Raw genomic sequence first — 15,709 nt, forward strand, 5'->3', positions numbered from 1 at the left:
AATACAGTTATGAAGACAAACGAAAAGTAGAGTTTCACTCAACTCAATAGAGGTTGTTTGTTAGCCCGTATATGGCTTTTCGCCATTATGCGTGGGCAAGTAAGCTAGCAAATTTTAAGGTAATGTTCTTTATCATTTAAAAAAAGGCATTACATCTATTAATTATATTTTAAAAAATGATATTTGCTTCATACAGTGCTTTTTGTAAAAAAAAAAAAATAATAATTTAAAGGTCTTAATTGGCATTAAAATGTCTTAAATAAATCTTTCACAAATCCTACAGTGTTAGTCAAGGCTCGACAAAAGCGGGTTTGTGTCGCAGTTTGCATGTCAAAATTGGTCATTAGCTCCTCATTAATGAATATTGACTTGCAAAACTGTGATTCCAACACCGAATCAAAAGTACTGTTGTTTCTGTCATAGCCCACCTATACCCAGGTGGGCATTCCGTCAATAATGGCAGCAGGGCCGTCAATCCGTCAATGACAGGTATCTATTTTGTTGACGATTTGCCAATTGGCGGGAAAAAATGACGAACTAGGCATTGCCAGAAGGGAGTGTTCGTCAATCTGTCAATAGATTTGGCAATCCGTCTACGACGGACGTCCCATTTTGCTGGTGGATTGACGAATGACGGAGCATTGACAGATGCTCACTTCGCATGACGGAAACATTGACGGACGCCTTTTTAGCTTAGCAATGACATATGATGGATTGACTATTACAATGTGGTTTGGCTTGAAATATTGACCGATTGTTGATGACGGAAGGGTGTCCCGACTATTGATGATTGCCGAATGGCGGATGCTCAAAATTCATTCATTGCCCATCTTTGCGCCTATAGAAATGAATGAAAAATTCGGACCCTTGGTAGCTCACCATTAAAATGAATGGGGAACTCAAACGACTCAGTCCTTTCGCTCCTGGTAGCCCAGCCATTAAAATGAATGGGGATTTTGAATAGGGGTGGGCCGATTATCGGCCGGGCTGATTATTAGTGCTGATATTTGGCATTTTGACAAATATCGACATCTGCCTTTTTACAAATCTGAAAGCTAATAAAGCAGGCATCTCACTGAGTGGTGAATGCTTGCGAACGTAGCGAATTTTGGGTTTTCATCAGGATTTGTAAGAAGTTCAGAAACAGTTTTTACTTGTTGCAAAGAAATTTTGAACATGTTCAGACAATTTTGCACTGTCTGCGAAGATCATTTGAAACCTTTTACAAACCCTGACAAAGACCCCAAATTCTCTCCGTTCGCATGCATTTGCTGCTCAGTTATGAAAGAGGAATACAATTATTATGTCCTCTTTGCGTGTTCCAAAAATGAAGATAGATTTAATGTAAGAAAAATACACCTTTGCAAAAATGATTTAATAAAAAAATCAGAGAATCTCTGGACAAATAACAGCCTCTAATTCATCACTTAAACAGGTGGGATTCAGAGCGTCAAATGTAGCTCTTCCGCGTGCACAACGGTTTCTTATAGTTAAAAAGACCTCCTCTCTTTCATTTGTAGACAAAGCATACTCTCTGGTACTTTTTCTGTGAGCGATGGCGAAAACAGAGTCAGGTGTGGGTGTTCAAAACAGATTCTGTTCTCAAGGACCAAATGTGTTTTCGCACAAAACGCTGAGAAGGAACTTTTTTAGACTAAATAGTATGTCCCAGTTTAAGGTCAGATAATACCGAAATCAACACCACTTGCTCTGCACAGGACACAAAACATTTCGACAAGGTTAATATAAAGAATTGGAATGTTAATAATGCGTAACAATGGTTAATAAAATAAAATGAAATATTAAAAATGTTACAATATCTATCAGTTACATACAGGGAACTTTTCATTTATGTATTTATTTAAATTTCCACTTCACTTTATAAAAGATAGTTCTGACACCTTAGTCTTTTTATTTAGAAAAATAATAATACATTTTGTTAAAATGTAGAAATTATGTTGAAATTTTGGAAAACTTTGTTTGCAGTAGAAAACTTTAGGGAGTTATTTACTTGCTTAGTTTTTAATTTAGATCAACACATGGGGATGACTCAGGTAGCTCCCTGCAAATTTTTATCATTTTTAAACAAAACTCTCTATTCTTTATTTATAATTAAAAGAAAAATCTTCGGTGAGGGCGCAGACAGGTGAGGGCGCAGACAGGTGAGGGCGCAGACGGATGAGAGAGACGCATGCGCGAGATGCTGTGATTATCGCGAGACCTACAGCGAGACCGGGACACCCCAACATGGCAGCGCCCTGCTGCTAAGATAGAACTAGCTCTATTATGCTAAACTAATTCGAGTTTAACCATCATATATCTTGGCTTTTCTCTTTTCTCTTTCATCCGACAGATTTGGAATACCATCCAACGTGGAGGACCTCGAACGCTTCATTGACGGTTATTTTTACAACTGCGCGATGGAGGACTCTTCCGTCGAGAAACCGTCTAAGAAACCCTCTAAAAAAAGAAAGAATGACTCAGCGACGGACACGGACGACCTAACTACTACGGAGGTCTCGGTCAGTATGCTGGAGTCCATAAATAAAAAGTTAGAGGTCCTCTCCCTAATCTGCGAGGAGGTGAAAGGATTTAAGGTAAGTATGGAATTCTTCAGCCAACAAATAAATGATCTCCAACGCAACAATGCCGAGATACACGCTACACTCGTGACTGTTTCAGCCGAGTTAGAAACCATTAAAAAGGAAAATAAAATGCTAAAAGAAACTATTCTGGATGTTCAATCCCGTAGCATGCAGGATAATTTAATATTCTCAGGTATATCCGAGAACACCTCTGACAATCCAGAGGTTGAGATAAAAAAATTTATGACGACATCGTTAAAAATTCCTCAGGAGACGGTAAATAACATCTCCTTTCACCGGGTACATCGGCTTGGAGCCCGTAGGGGCAATAGACCCCGTCCTATTATCGCCAAATTTGAGCATTTTAAACAAAAAGTATTTGTTAAAAGTAAAGGACGGGAGCTTAAAGGGACCTCATTCGGAATGAATGACCAATTCCCTAGAGAGATTAATGAGCGGCGAAAGGTACTGTTTCCTATAATGAAACAAAATAGGCAGGAGGGTAAACGGACTATGATGGTCGTTGATAAACTATACATCGATGGCCAACTATTCCGGAACCCCAACTCCACTCCCTGGCTGTTCTAATTAGCATCGATGGAACTAAACTTTGTTTGATTATTAGATGTATACGTATACATATACATATACATATAATGTATATGTGGTTATAAAACCTAAAATATGAATACTCATTATGTTTACGCTATATTATAAATATAATAATAATACATAACTATATCTAAAAGTAGATTTAAACAAACAAAAAAAAAAAATCTCGCTTGGGTTACCAGTTACTGGTGTATTATAATGTTGTTTAACTCCCCACTAACGTCCTTCACTTTCACATCCCTACCCGTTTTTTCACTGTTATATTTACTTACACATTTCCTTATATTTTACACAAATTATATAAATCACCTAACTACTTTGATTCTATCCTATAACATGCCAGTATTGACAAATGGCCTATGCAGATATTTACACAGGACTGAGCCTATATTGTTTGTATGCATAAATTAGTTCTGGTTTCCTGGAATGTTTGTGGCGCTCGCTCACAGGCAAAAAGAATAAAAACTTTAGACCATCTCTTAAAATTAAAAGCAGATATTTGCCTCCTGCAAGAAACCCACCTACAAAAATCTGAAGAAAAATTACTTATTGATAAGAATTTTAGCCAAGCATACTCTGCCCCTTATAACAGCAGACAAAGAGGAGTCTGTATACTCATACATAAGAATTTACTCTTTACTCTAAATAATACAATAACAGACCCAGAGGGCCGATACATTATTATTCAGATAACTATATTTAATAAGATATATACACTTGGCAATTTATATGCCCCTAATAATGATGATCCGGCCTTTTTCCATGAATTTTTCTCTCAGCTGTTTGATTTAGCAGCGAACTCTACTATTATTATTGGAGGAGACTTTAACACAGTCTTAAATCCATTAATAGACCGTTCTAATAACACAACATGTATAAGGCGATTACAATCTACTAAAGTAATAGGGGAATATATGGATGATTTTGGCCTCGTCGACAGCTGGAGACTTAAAAACCCAAATAAGAAGGAATTTACCTTCTTTTCCGCTGTACACCGGTCTTTTTCAAGAATTGATTATTTTCTTACAAATAACTCTATTGCTGATAAAACTGTTACAAAAATACATCCTATTATTATTAGCGACCACGCACCAGTCTCACTTTCCCTACAAGTTGATTATACTTTTAAACCACCACCAACATGGCGTTTTAACATCTCTCTTCTAAACGATGCAGAGTTTGATAAAATTATAAGGAAAGAGTGGGCAGACTTTTTGGAAATAAATGACTCTCCAGGCCTATCGCCATCTCTTCTCTGGGAAGCTGGGAAAGCAGTAATTAGAGGTAAAATTATATCATATTCATCTTATAAAAAGAAACAGGATCAAAAATTTGAAAATGACTTGGAAGATAAAATTAAACAACTGACGGATGAATACGCAATAAACCCAAATGACCAAATATGGACTGACTTACAAAATACAAAAATACAGTTAGACGATATGCTAACTAAAAAGACAGAGTTTATAATACAACAATTGAGATACAACAACTTTGAATATAATAACAAATCAGGTAAATTTCTTGCAAACCAACTTCAACGCAATCGGGAAAAATCTCTTATAACGGCTATTAAAGGGACAACTGGTGAATGTACACAATCACCAGAAGAAATTAATCAAATTTTTTATAACTATTATCGCAACCTATACTCAGAAACTAACAAACCTAACCCTGAGCATATTGAGGCATTCCTCAGTAGCTTAAATATGCCTCAGTTAACTACTGAATATAAAGATATGTTAGAAGCGCCACTTACTATAAACGAGTTGTACAGTGCTCTAGATAGTATGCCTAATGGCAAGGCACCTGGCCCAGATGGTTATCCGGCTATATTTTTTAAGCACTACTGGTTAATGCTTGCTCCGCTATTCTTAAGAGTAGTAACAGAAATTAAAACTAATGGTTACATACGTCCACACATGAATACAGCAGCAATTAAACTTTTATTAAAGCCAGAAAAAGACCCCACCCTTCCATCAAGTTACCGTCCGATTTCACTAATTAACACTGATATCAAAATTATTACTAAGGCTTTCACATCTAGATTAGAAACAGTAATCTCGACAATTATTCATAGCGACCAAACAGGCTTTATTAAAGATCGCCACTCTACTAATAATATTAGGAGGCTCTTTAACCTTATTAGCATGTCACAGCGGCATGATAAGAAGGCAGTTATTATATCGTTGGATGCAGAAAAAGCTTTTGACAAAGTTAACTGGTCCTTCCTCTTTGCTGTTTTAAATAAATTTGGCTTTGGGAAATCATTTATCCACTGGGTGTCAGTATTATATGATTCTCCCAAAGCTACAGTTACTACTAACGGGATTATATCTAAGCGCTTTATTTTACAGAGAGGCACAAGACAGGGATGCCCACTATCCCCTTTATTATTTGCAATATTTATCGAGCCACTTGCAATAGCCATACGCCAGGAAAGAAGGATTCAAGGAATTCACTCTGGGGTAACAGAACATAAAATTAATCTATATGCCGATGATATTTTACTTTATCTAGAAAACCCGGCGATTTCGTTAGGGGAAGTATTTAACTTAATAACTAAATTCTCACAGTTGTCAGATTATTCTATTAACTGGACAAAATCAACACTTCTACCTATTACAGAAAATTCATGGAACCCTGCAAGCCAGGACCCACATTACTCATTTCCTATAGGTAATTTAAAATACTTAGGCATAAAAATCTCACCTAAATTAACTGATTTAATTCATTTAAATTTTTCTCCACTTCTGGATAACATTCATAGTGACTTGGAACGCTGGAATAATCTTCCTATTTCTTTAATAGGACGAATAGCCACCGTTAAAATGAAAGTTTTACCTAAAATAAACTATTTTTTCTCAATGATTCCATTTAAACCTACGGCTAAATGGTTCCAGTTGTTGGACTCAGCCGTTACAAAATTTTACTGGAAAAAAAAAAAAGCAAAGATTAGTCTATCTACTCTTCAGAAAAGTAAATCCAAAGGTGGCCTAGAGGCACCAAATTTTATGTACTACTATATAGCTAACCAGCTACAATATATCGTTCTATGGGCACAACCCAACAGAGATACTAACTGTTGGCTGGAACTAGAACAGAAGGATTGTAATAACCTCAGACTTCTAGATTTACTCTTTATTACAACATCGATTAAGCGACATAATTGTTTTAAAAACCCAATGATCTCCGCCACCCTGACTGCTTGGTGGAAGGCATTAGAAATTACAAAAGCCCAAGTGGAGCCCTGTGGGCTTTCTCCCCTATGGCATAACCCTGACTTTCGAATTAACAACCAAACGTTTTATTTAGGTGTGTGGGAGCAGAAAGGAATCACACATCTTCACCATCTCTTCTCAGATAATATGTTTATATCATATACATCTTTGCTCCAAAAATACAAAATAACAAACGGAAATTTTTTACATTATCTGCAAGTTAAAAATATGATAAAGAAACAAATTCCAACACTTCAGGGTACGCTCCAACCGCCTGGCTTAGCTAAAGATATTACCAAGCTCTCTCCGACAACAACAAAAAAACTTTCAAAAATATATAAGTTACTTTCATATACGGATAAAATGTCTTTACCCATCTTAAAATGGGAGACAGACTTGTCTATAGCTCCGGAATCTGACTTTTGGATTCAAGTTTGTGAAAATGCATTTAAAATGACAAAACACACAAATTTACAACTTATCCAATACAAAATAATCCATAGAACATACATTACTCAATATATGATGAAGAAAATGGGCCTCTCCGACTCCGACATTTGTCTCCAGTGTTTACAAAACACTACAGACACTTATTTTCATGCTTTATGGTTATGCACCCCGGTTATGTATTTCTGGACTAAAGTCTTAGAAAAACTTTCCGCTATCTTGGACTATAGGATACCTTTATCTCCAAACTTGTGTTTGCTAGGTGACCTAACAACAACTGACCTACCACATAAACAATTTCAATCTACACTTGTAGCCCTTACTATCGCTAAAAAAACAATTCTTGTTAACTGGAAAAATAAACAAACTCTGAATATCGACCAATGGTCTAACCTCCTTATAAATCACATTTTAATGGAAAAAATATCGGCCTCAAATAAAAAACAAATATCAAAATTCATAGAAATATGGTCTACGTATATAGAATATTTTAACCTAATTCTGGTTATTTAATTCTGCCTGTTAGCGAGAGCCACCACATTGTGATAACTTACATTGATGTCTCTGCATTTGGCAGTTTGTTACTAATGGTTGTGTTTTTATAGTCAGGAACCCAGTTGCTGCCAACAGGATCGAACAGATTCACCTCCAATGGGCACTAAAGGCTAATATTCGGATTCACTGCATGCCAGGGGACTAACGCTACAGGTGCTGTCCCCCCTGGCTGGGCGTGGGCGGGTCTGCCCCTCTGTTGGCTGCTGGGTGGCGGCTGCGTCTTGGTCGTTCCCTGGGTCTCGTGGTGGGTGCTGTGTTGCGGGGCTCTCCCTGGTGTCCGGGGCGGCGCCGCCCCGGCGCGGTCCGTCGCTCTGGGTCCGGCGACGCGGGTCGGGGCCTGTGGGCCGCCGGGGTGCCCCGTGGTTCCCTCTCCCCTCCCCCTTCCTCCCCCTTGCTTCCTCTCCCTCTTCACCTCTCCCCGCCCGTCCTCCGCCTCCCTGTCCCTTCTCCCTCGTCGCCCTTCCTCCTCCTCTCCCCCTCTCTCTGCGGCCCTGCTGCTGCCTCCTGCCCTTCCTGTCGTCTCCTTCCCCCGTCCCCTCCCCCTCCCCTGTCCGCCCTCCTCCCCCTCCCCTAGGCCAGGGGTTCCGTCCGTGGCCCGGGTCTCGGCGCTCCGGGAGCCGGGGGAGTGGGCGGGATTGGTGTTGTGCCCGCCCCGCTCCGGTGGGCCTCCGGGCACTTCGGGCGGGCCCCGGTATCCGGGGGGCAAGCCCCGCCGGGGTCCCGGTGGGGTGGGTGGGGGTTTTGGTGGGCGGGTGCGCCTCCCCCCCCCCGCCCGGTTGGGGGGGGCCCCAGCTGGTCGCTCCTCTTAACTCACTGCACTAGTTTTGCACAATACATTTTAGGGCACATAACACACTTTGGGGGGGAGTGGGGTGGGGTGGAGACACCGTCTCCGCCCTGCAGCTCCCCTCCAAATTTTAATGCACCACACAACTGGGGGGGGGGGGGGGCATCGGTTGGGGCGGCCGCGGTATGAAGCAGTGCTGCGGTCGCCTGTCCGTGTGCACCCCCCCCCCCCATTAATTTATTTTAATGCACCACATACGCTCATTGACATGCCTGGGGGGCGGATGGATCGGAGCAGGGGGGGATATCATTTCCCTCTGCTCCGGTTCACCTGCCCCCAATTTTAATGCACCACACACACACACTTATGTATATACACTGGGTGGTGTCACACACACGGTTTAGGGGTAGAGTTCGCCAGTCGGCGAGCTGGCGAACTTAGTAACAGGGTTAGTTTTTCACTTTGATCGTTGGGGTGACGACCGGGGCCTCTCCCCGCTGGGCCTGGGGTTCGGGGATGCCGCCCGTCCTCCGGTGCCCCCATCTCCCCTTCTGCCCCTGGTGTTCCGTCCCTCCGCGTGGTGGGGTGGGCGCGGGTGCCCTCTCCGCTCCTCTGCCCGGCCCCCTCTTCGGCGCGGATGCCTGGGTGCGGTGTGTCCCCGGGGTCTGGGGTCGGGGGCTGGGGGGCTGTCGGTTGGTGGGGGTGGGGGCGGGGGGCGGGGCGGCTTGGTTGGTGGGGGGGTGGTGGTGGGGGTGCCGGGGTGGGGGGTGCTGGGGTGGGGAGGGTGTCTGGGGATTTGGGGACCTGGGGGCGGTTGGGGCTGGGTTGGGGTGGGTGGCGGGGGTGGGGGTCGCGGGGGGAGCGGGGGTTGTGGGCCGGTGGGGTGCCTGGTGGGCCTGCAGTGCCCCGTCCTGCTGCGTTGGGTTGGGGGCGCGGGCCGCGTTGGGGTGGGGGGCGCTCCTGCTCCGGGGTTTGCTCTCCGGCCGGTGGCCCCTGCGGGGCCCGGGGGTCGTCCTTTGGCGCGGCCGCGGCCTGGGGGGCCCTGAGGTGTTGCGCTTGCTCTGTCCTGGCGGAGGTCGACGGCTCCCCTCTTTGGTGGAGATTTTCATGCATGCTAGATCCACCACACCAGCATCTATCGAGACTCAGACACAATTTGTTTCTCCCTCAGGTCATTGATTCGGTGGAGGCTGGTGTCTGTGGATCTCACTCTGCTTCGTCTGTCCTTTCTACCTTTCCTCAGTTTCTCCTTTGGGCCCTTGAGGTTTCCCTGATTTGTTGGAGTTGGGATGTCTTTGGGGTTGGTGAAGGTTAGTGGCCCGGTGGGTGGTGTCTGGTCGGTGCTGGGCTTCGCTTTTCTTTCTTTTCTTTGGTCCCCCTTTGGGTCTCCTGGCGGCCCCACGACTCTGGCTGGATTTTGAAGTGTTCGGTTTAGGTGAACGGTATGGGAATTCTTATTTATTTTTATTTTTTTTCGCACGCACGCACGCACGCACACACACACGCACGCACACACGCACAAACACACATACAAAAAAAAAAAAAAAAAAGGGAGAACAATGATGATGACATTTCAAATGATCAATACTGAGATCTCCCAAAAGAAAAAAAAAAAAAAAAAAAAAAAAAAAGAAAAATCTTCAAAGTGTTGAAAAATTGAGAAGTTGTTTGAACAAGCTTGCTTAATGACATTTCAACAACGTTTTTTTTTTATTTGACGCAAATATTTTCTCTTTTACTGCAAATGAACAACATCTTGAAATATCGATTATCGCATCCTTGACTACTAATAATCGGTATCAGGTATCGGCCCTTAAAAAAAAAACATATTGGTCTATCACTAATTTCGAACCCCTTGGAAGCGCGCAAATACGAATGAATCGGGGATTCGAACCACTGGTAGTCTGGCCATGAAAATGAATGTAGAATTCTAACGACTAAGTTGAATCGACGCTGGTAGCCATTCAAATGAATGGGGGATTTCGGACCCCTAGTAGCCCGCCCATACGAATGAATGGGGGATTTGGACCCATTAAATGAATGTGGAAATAAAACGACTATGTCCGTTCGCCCCTGGTGCCCAGCCTTTCAAAAAATGAATAGGGATTTCGGACCCCTGATAGGCCGCCGATAAGAATGAATGGGGGATTCGAACCACTGGTAGCCCGGCCATTTAAATGAACGGGGAATAGGGCTTGTCACAATTTTGTCCAAACTACCATTTTTTAGAACAGCGCACTGGGTATGCGCGGCGGCCATTTTAGTTTCGGACAAACTACGGAGCAGTACACAGGCAGAGAAGTGTATTTTGTAGAAGCCAAAACTTGTGAACAGACTCGCTATTTCAACGAAAATATCCTTAACAGACGTATTATGGTTACAGCAAACCTCTGCTGCTTTGGTGTCTGCCGATATGTGACTGGCAAAGTTGTGACCGGGATCGAATGAAGGGAGTTTTCTTCATAAGTTTTCCGAGTCCGGGAGGAATCCAGAAGAATGCCTACGTTGGTGTCAAACATGTAAGTGACAGGGATTTACATGAAAAATGTCATCAAAGGCACCTAAATGTGTTCTCCATATTTCGTGGGTGCAAATGGGCCAGCAGCTGAATAAAAACCAAATACCAGCGAGTCATTTGAGCAGGTATGTTTACCGTTTGCTTTCTCAGCAGCTAGCACCAAAAAGACCTCCCAAGAGAGAAAACACGCTTGTCTGCAATGAAAAAAACAAGGAACACATATTCTATGATAGGTGGAGACTGTGCATTGTTCTATTAAGAGAATCTTCTCCGAAACAGAACATTGGTATTTTCCAGCAGAAGAAACAAGATCAGCTCCTCCGAGCTGATGCTAAAGTTATTGGGATTCTGTTTTTTTTTTTGTCTTTTTGTGTTGCATATTTTATTTTAGACTTTGTTGTGTTGTTTTGGAGTGATTCGTGTTAAAAACAGAAAAAGTTAAAGGCGAAAATTATAAAAAGTTCAACTGAAAATAGTTAAGGTTTGTTTTTTGTACTTTAAATTATTTTGTAGCTAAATATACATCAAATAAATGAAGGAATATTTTTTTTAATAAACTTTATTTTATAAAATTACATCAAAGCAAAGCTTTCTCCAAAAAATTAAATGTAGCCTATTTATGGACAACAAAATCTATTTTGCTGCTGTAAACAATGTGTAAATTTAAGAAACAAAAACACCAAAAAAACGTACTCCTCCAAGTTAGAAAGTTGCTCCCCAAATGAGAGCATTGATTGGCAAAACTGCTCCTCAAAAAAATACATTTATTTCAAGCCTTGGTTAACACACGATAAGCAAGATTTTGTGATTTTAAATATTCTCAAATGTAAACATAAATGAACATTCTTTAAGAAAACAATTTACTGATTGACTCTCACGGCAACTTGACACAGCAACCAACAAAACACTGATGTGCTTTTGATGCTCATCATTTATGCATTGTAGTCATTTGGACAACATTGGACATTTGGGCTTCAATTTCATTTCAAATGGAATGAAAAAGTCTCCCATTGAAACTTGCCTTAAGCTGTTGGGAAATCGACAATCTCTGATTCCATTATTTCCAATTGTAAAGTTTAATGTGTGATGTTGTGTGAGTTTGGTCCATTGCACGTTCATCAATGATTCATGGAATCGTCTCCCAAAAGCAATATTGGCAGCAGGACACTTTGATTTTCAATGTGTTGACTTTATCATTACTCAACACTCATTTTGCTTTTGTTGCAAGCAGCAGATGTCTCTTAGGCGTCAACATATGCCAGCTGTTACCACACAATAATCTTCATCTATCAACAAATGAAACGGCTTGACTGGCTGCAACACAACCAAACATAGTTTGAAGAAGGTGAGGGTAAAACAGAGCCCGTGAATTAATGGCGGGAAAATCTCATGAGTAAACAAATGGAAAATAGGTTGCTAGGTAACAAACATGAAAGGCATTTGATGTCAATATGCCTTTGACATTATTGTCTTTTATACCATTGATGGTTTTTTTAGGTCATTATATGTCTTTGATGTATGAGATATTTTTGTCAATGTGTCTCTTTGATGCCATTGAGACTTTGATGTTATCGTGTCTTTGAAATCATGATGTGTCTGGTGTCATTGAGTGTTGATGCCACTCTGTCTCTTTGATGTTGTTGTGTCTTTGACATTTTTTCACTGCAATTTTGTCTGACATATGAGGTGGCTTTTATCACGTTGTCTTTGATGCCATTATGTGTTGTTGAGTGTCTTAGATGTAAATGTGTCCTTTGTGTCATTATGTGTCCTTGATAAAGAGCATGATATGGCTTTGATGTCACTGTCTGTGCTTGTGTCTTTCGTGTCGCTGTCTCTTGGTGCCATTGTGCATCTTTGATGCCACTTTGAGGTATTGTGCCTGAGGCTGATCTGCTCTTTGATGCCCCCATGTTTTTTTTTGATGTTGTGTCTTTGATGTTGGCTTTCACGATGATGCTTGTTTTTGATATGAGGTGGCTTTTGTGAGAGGTTGCCCTTGTGTCTCTTTGATATAGGAGACATGTCCTTTATCTAACTGTGTGTCTTTGATACAAGAGATTTGCATGTCATTGTCTTTGGCATCATTGTGTCTTTGGTGTCAATGTGTATCTTTAGTGCCGTTTGCAGTTGTGTCTTGGATGTCATTATGTCTAAAGGCCTAGATACACCAATCTGACGTCTACCCCGTGGTCTCGGCCCAGACGTCAGCACATCGCGTAGAAAAATGACGTAAATACACACCGCACCGACAACGACTATTACATACCTTCAGCGCATGCGCGAGAAGTAATTCCCCTCTGTGCCATCGGCGGCGGTAGTCATTATTCCTAAAGGCAACCTCTTTACGGGGGCGGGATATAACGTAAACAACTGTTGACAGCGGCGCCGAGGTAAACGCGGCGGCCAGCTGGTGAAGCAAAAACGGGCGCTGGAACAAGCTTCGTCCCCTTCTAGTTCCCGAACGCACGGTCGTCGGTTCACCCGAAAAGCTTCGGCCATGCAAACGCGGTGCCGACCTCCAGCTTCTGAAGGAGCTTTCTCGAGACCGCCGGACGGAAGGGCTATGCACAGCTGCTGCTCCCATTAGGATTGCGCTGTTAAATTTGCGGTCATTGACAAACAAAACATTTATTTTGAGGGAGTTTTTCCTTTCCAACAACTTGGATTTCCTCTGCCTGACGGAGACCTGGACTGTCGCTGGTGAATTCACCGTTATGGTTGAATTACTACCGCCTGGCTGTGCTTACTTGGACGTTCCGAGGACGTCGGGCTGAGGTGGAGGAACGGCGATTATTTAAAAAACGCATTTAAATGTAAACAATGTCTATTTACCACATCCATCACAGCTTTGAAGCCACCGTCTTTGAAGTCGGCCAAACTGTCACTGTGCTGTGCTGTGCCATTTACCGTCCTCCAAAATACAAGGACTTTTTAAATGACTTTGCAACTCTTCTTGCCAAAATCATGCTGAAATATGATCATATCCTCTTTATGGGGGACTTTATTATTCACTTGTGCTGTCTTGAAAAAACATAAAGTTGAGTTGAGTACTGTTTATCCGCGTTGTCACTTGCTCTTCTTGCCCCGTGTGCTGATTCGCTAGCTAACAGCCAATCACAGTGATCAAATGCCCCCGACGCCCGATGCCGATTCAACATGTCGAATTTGCTGAAAACGCCCCCCCTATCAAATTGCACCCGTTTTTTTAACTTTCAGACCTTTAGTAAATTAGGCAATATGTCTTCGTGTGTCCGATGACATTGTGTGTCTTTGATGTAGGTGAGGCCTTGATGGAACTGGCCAAAGATCTAACAACAGCGTATTATTATTTTGAAGATAATACATTGCTGAGCAGACAGAGATTAAAATAACCGTCCATATAACTACAATCCATTTTTCATTCTTGGTTTTGCAAAAGGAACAAAATATATTAGATTACAGATAGCACATCTTACTTTGAGGTAGCCAAAAATGTGAAAATATGCTAGTGTGTTGCTGATATTTTAATACTAATTTTGTCCTTCTCAACCACAAGCAGAGCTTTCTCTTGTTGTGCTACTGCCCTCCAGTGGTGGCCCACTGTTGTCACTGATGTCATTCATCTCAATGAATGAAGTTCCATCCATTGAAGTGCATCATTCTAAGGTTCAGTGTAATAGGGTGAACTCGGATTATCTACAGCCTTGTGACTTCATATAATAAAATTCCTTTATGTGCTGCATGCATAAGTGACTGTTTAACCATGGATTGAGCCTTAAACTCAATATATCATCCTAAATGATGAGATTACAAATGTTTTTATCTACTAGTCCCATCTACAAAGATCACAATTGATTTTAGTACATTATTATTAGTAGTAGTATTATTATTGTTATTATTATTATTATTATTATTAAATTAATGGCTCTAGAATTATACCTGGCTTTGTTCATCAACCCTCAGGCAAATCACAGAAAAAGTAATAAAAAAAACCAATAATATAATATGATATGCATATTTTAAATTAGGGAGGGGAACGTACCGATGTGAGGTAGGGCTGACCATGACGAAGCAGCCTTATTTGAAGGCATCAGTTCTCACAATGGTGGCCGATACCAGTAGCCAATCGGCCGCCCTTTCATGGCCGTTTCACAATTAGGAACTAGAAATTAGAAGAATAGAAATTTGCCATTAATTTTATGCAATTTTATGGAAATTGGATATATAGGCCGTTCTTCAAAATCTTATATCATTGTTTTTTGGGAAATTGTATGTACTAGTATCAGTATTTAGTACTGGTATCTGTGACTACTTAAGAGTTGAGTACAATACTCGTACTGGTATTGAGCTAAAAAAAAAGTCCCAAATTTAGATCCCTGGAGAGGAGGTTCCGTCGGGAAGTCGAATCTCAGATTCATTGTGGTTTTGTTCCCTGCCGAGGAACAGTCGACCAGCTCTACACCCACGGTCCTCTAGGGTGCATGGGAGTTCGGCCCGAACATGGGCCGACATGAGAATTTTCTTGTTTTAACCTAATATTGTATTAAAACATTCAAATTAAGACAATACTGTGTCAAAATCAGAAAATGATCATGTAAAAATGAGATTATGTCATGTAAAAACGTGAAAATAATATAAAAAATGAGAAAATGATTATGTAAAAACAAGAAAATTATCATGAAAAAAGACAAATTATCATGATAAAACGTGATAATTATCATGTAAAAACAAGAAAATTATAATTTAAAAACGTGAAAATCATCATGTAAAAATGAGAAAATTATCATGTAAAAATTAGAAAATTCTAATGAAATAAATAAATTAATTTTAATGTTAAATAAATACATTTTAATTAAGACAATACTGTGCTAAAATAAGAAAATGAGCATGTAAAAATGAGAAATATGTCATGTAAAAACGTGAAAATAATATAAAAAATGAGAAAATGATTATGTAAAAACAAGAAAATTATCATGAAAAAAGAGAAATTATCATGATAAAA

The 15,709-nt window shown here is 41.0% G+C and overlaps 1 long non-coding RNA gene across 1 annotated transcript; it reads left to right on the forward strand.

Moving 5' to 3' along the window:
- The first annotated feature begins 2,220 nt into the window (after positions 1-2,220).
- Positions 2,221-13,783, forward strand: LOC144043518 (uncharacterized). Its single transcript, XR_013291118.1, has 2 exons — positions 2,221-2,597; positions 10,591-13,783. It is a non-coding gene; the product is annotated as an uncharacterized LOC144043518 (long non-coding RNA).
- The last annotated feature ends 1,926 nt before the right edge of the window (positions 13,784-15,709 follow it).

The sequence above is a fragment of the Vanacampus margaritifer genome, chromosome 2 (genome assembly GCF_051991255.1).
Source record: "Vanacampus margaritifer isolate UIUO_Vmar chromosome 2, RoL_Vmar_1.0, whole genome shotgun sequence".
Lineage (NCBI taxonomy): Eukaryota > Metazoa > Chordata > Actinopteri > Syngnathiformes > Syngnathidae > Vanacampus > Vanacampus margaritifer.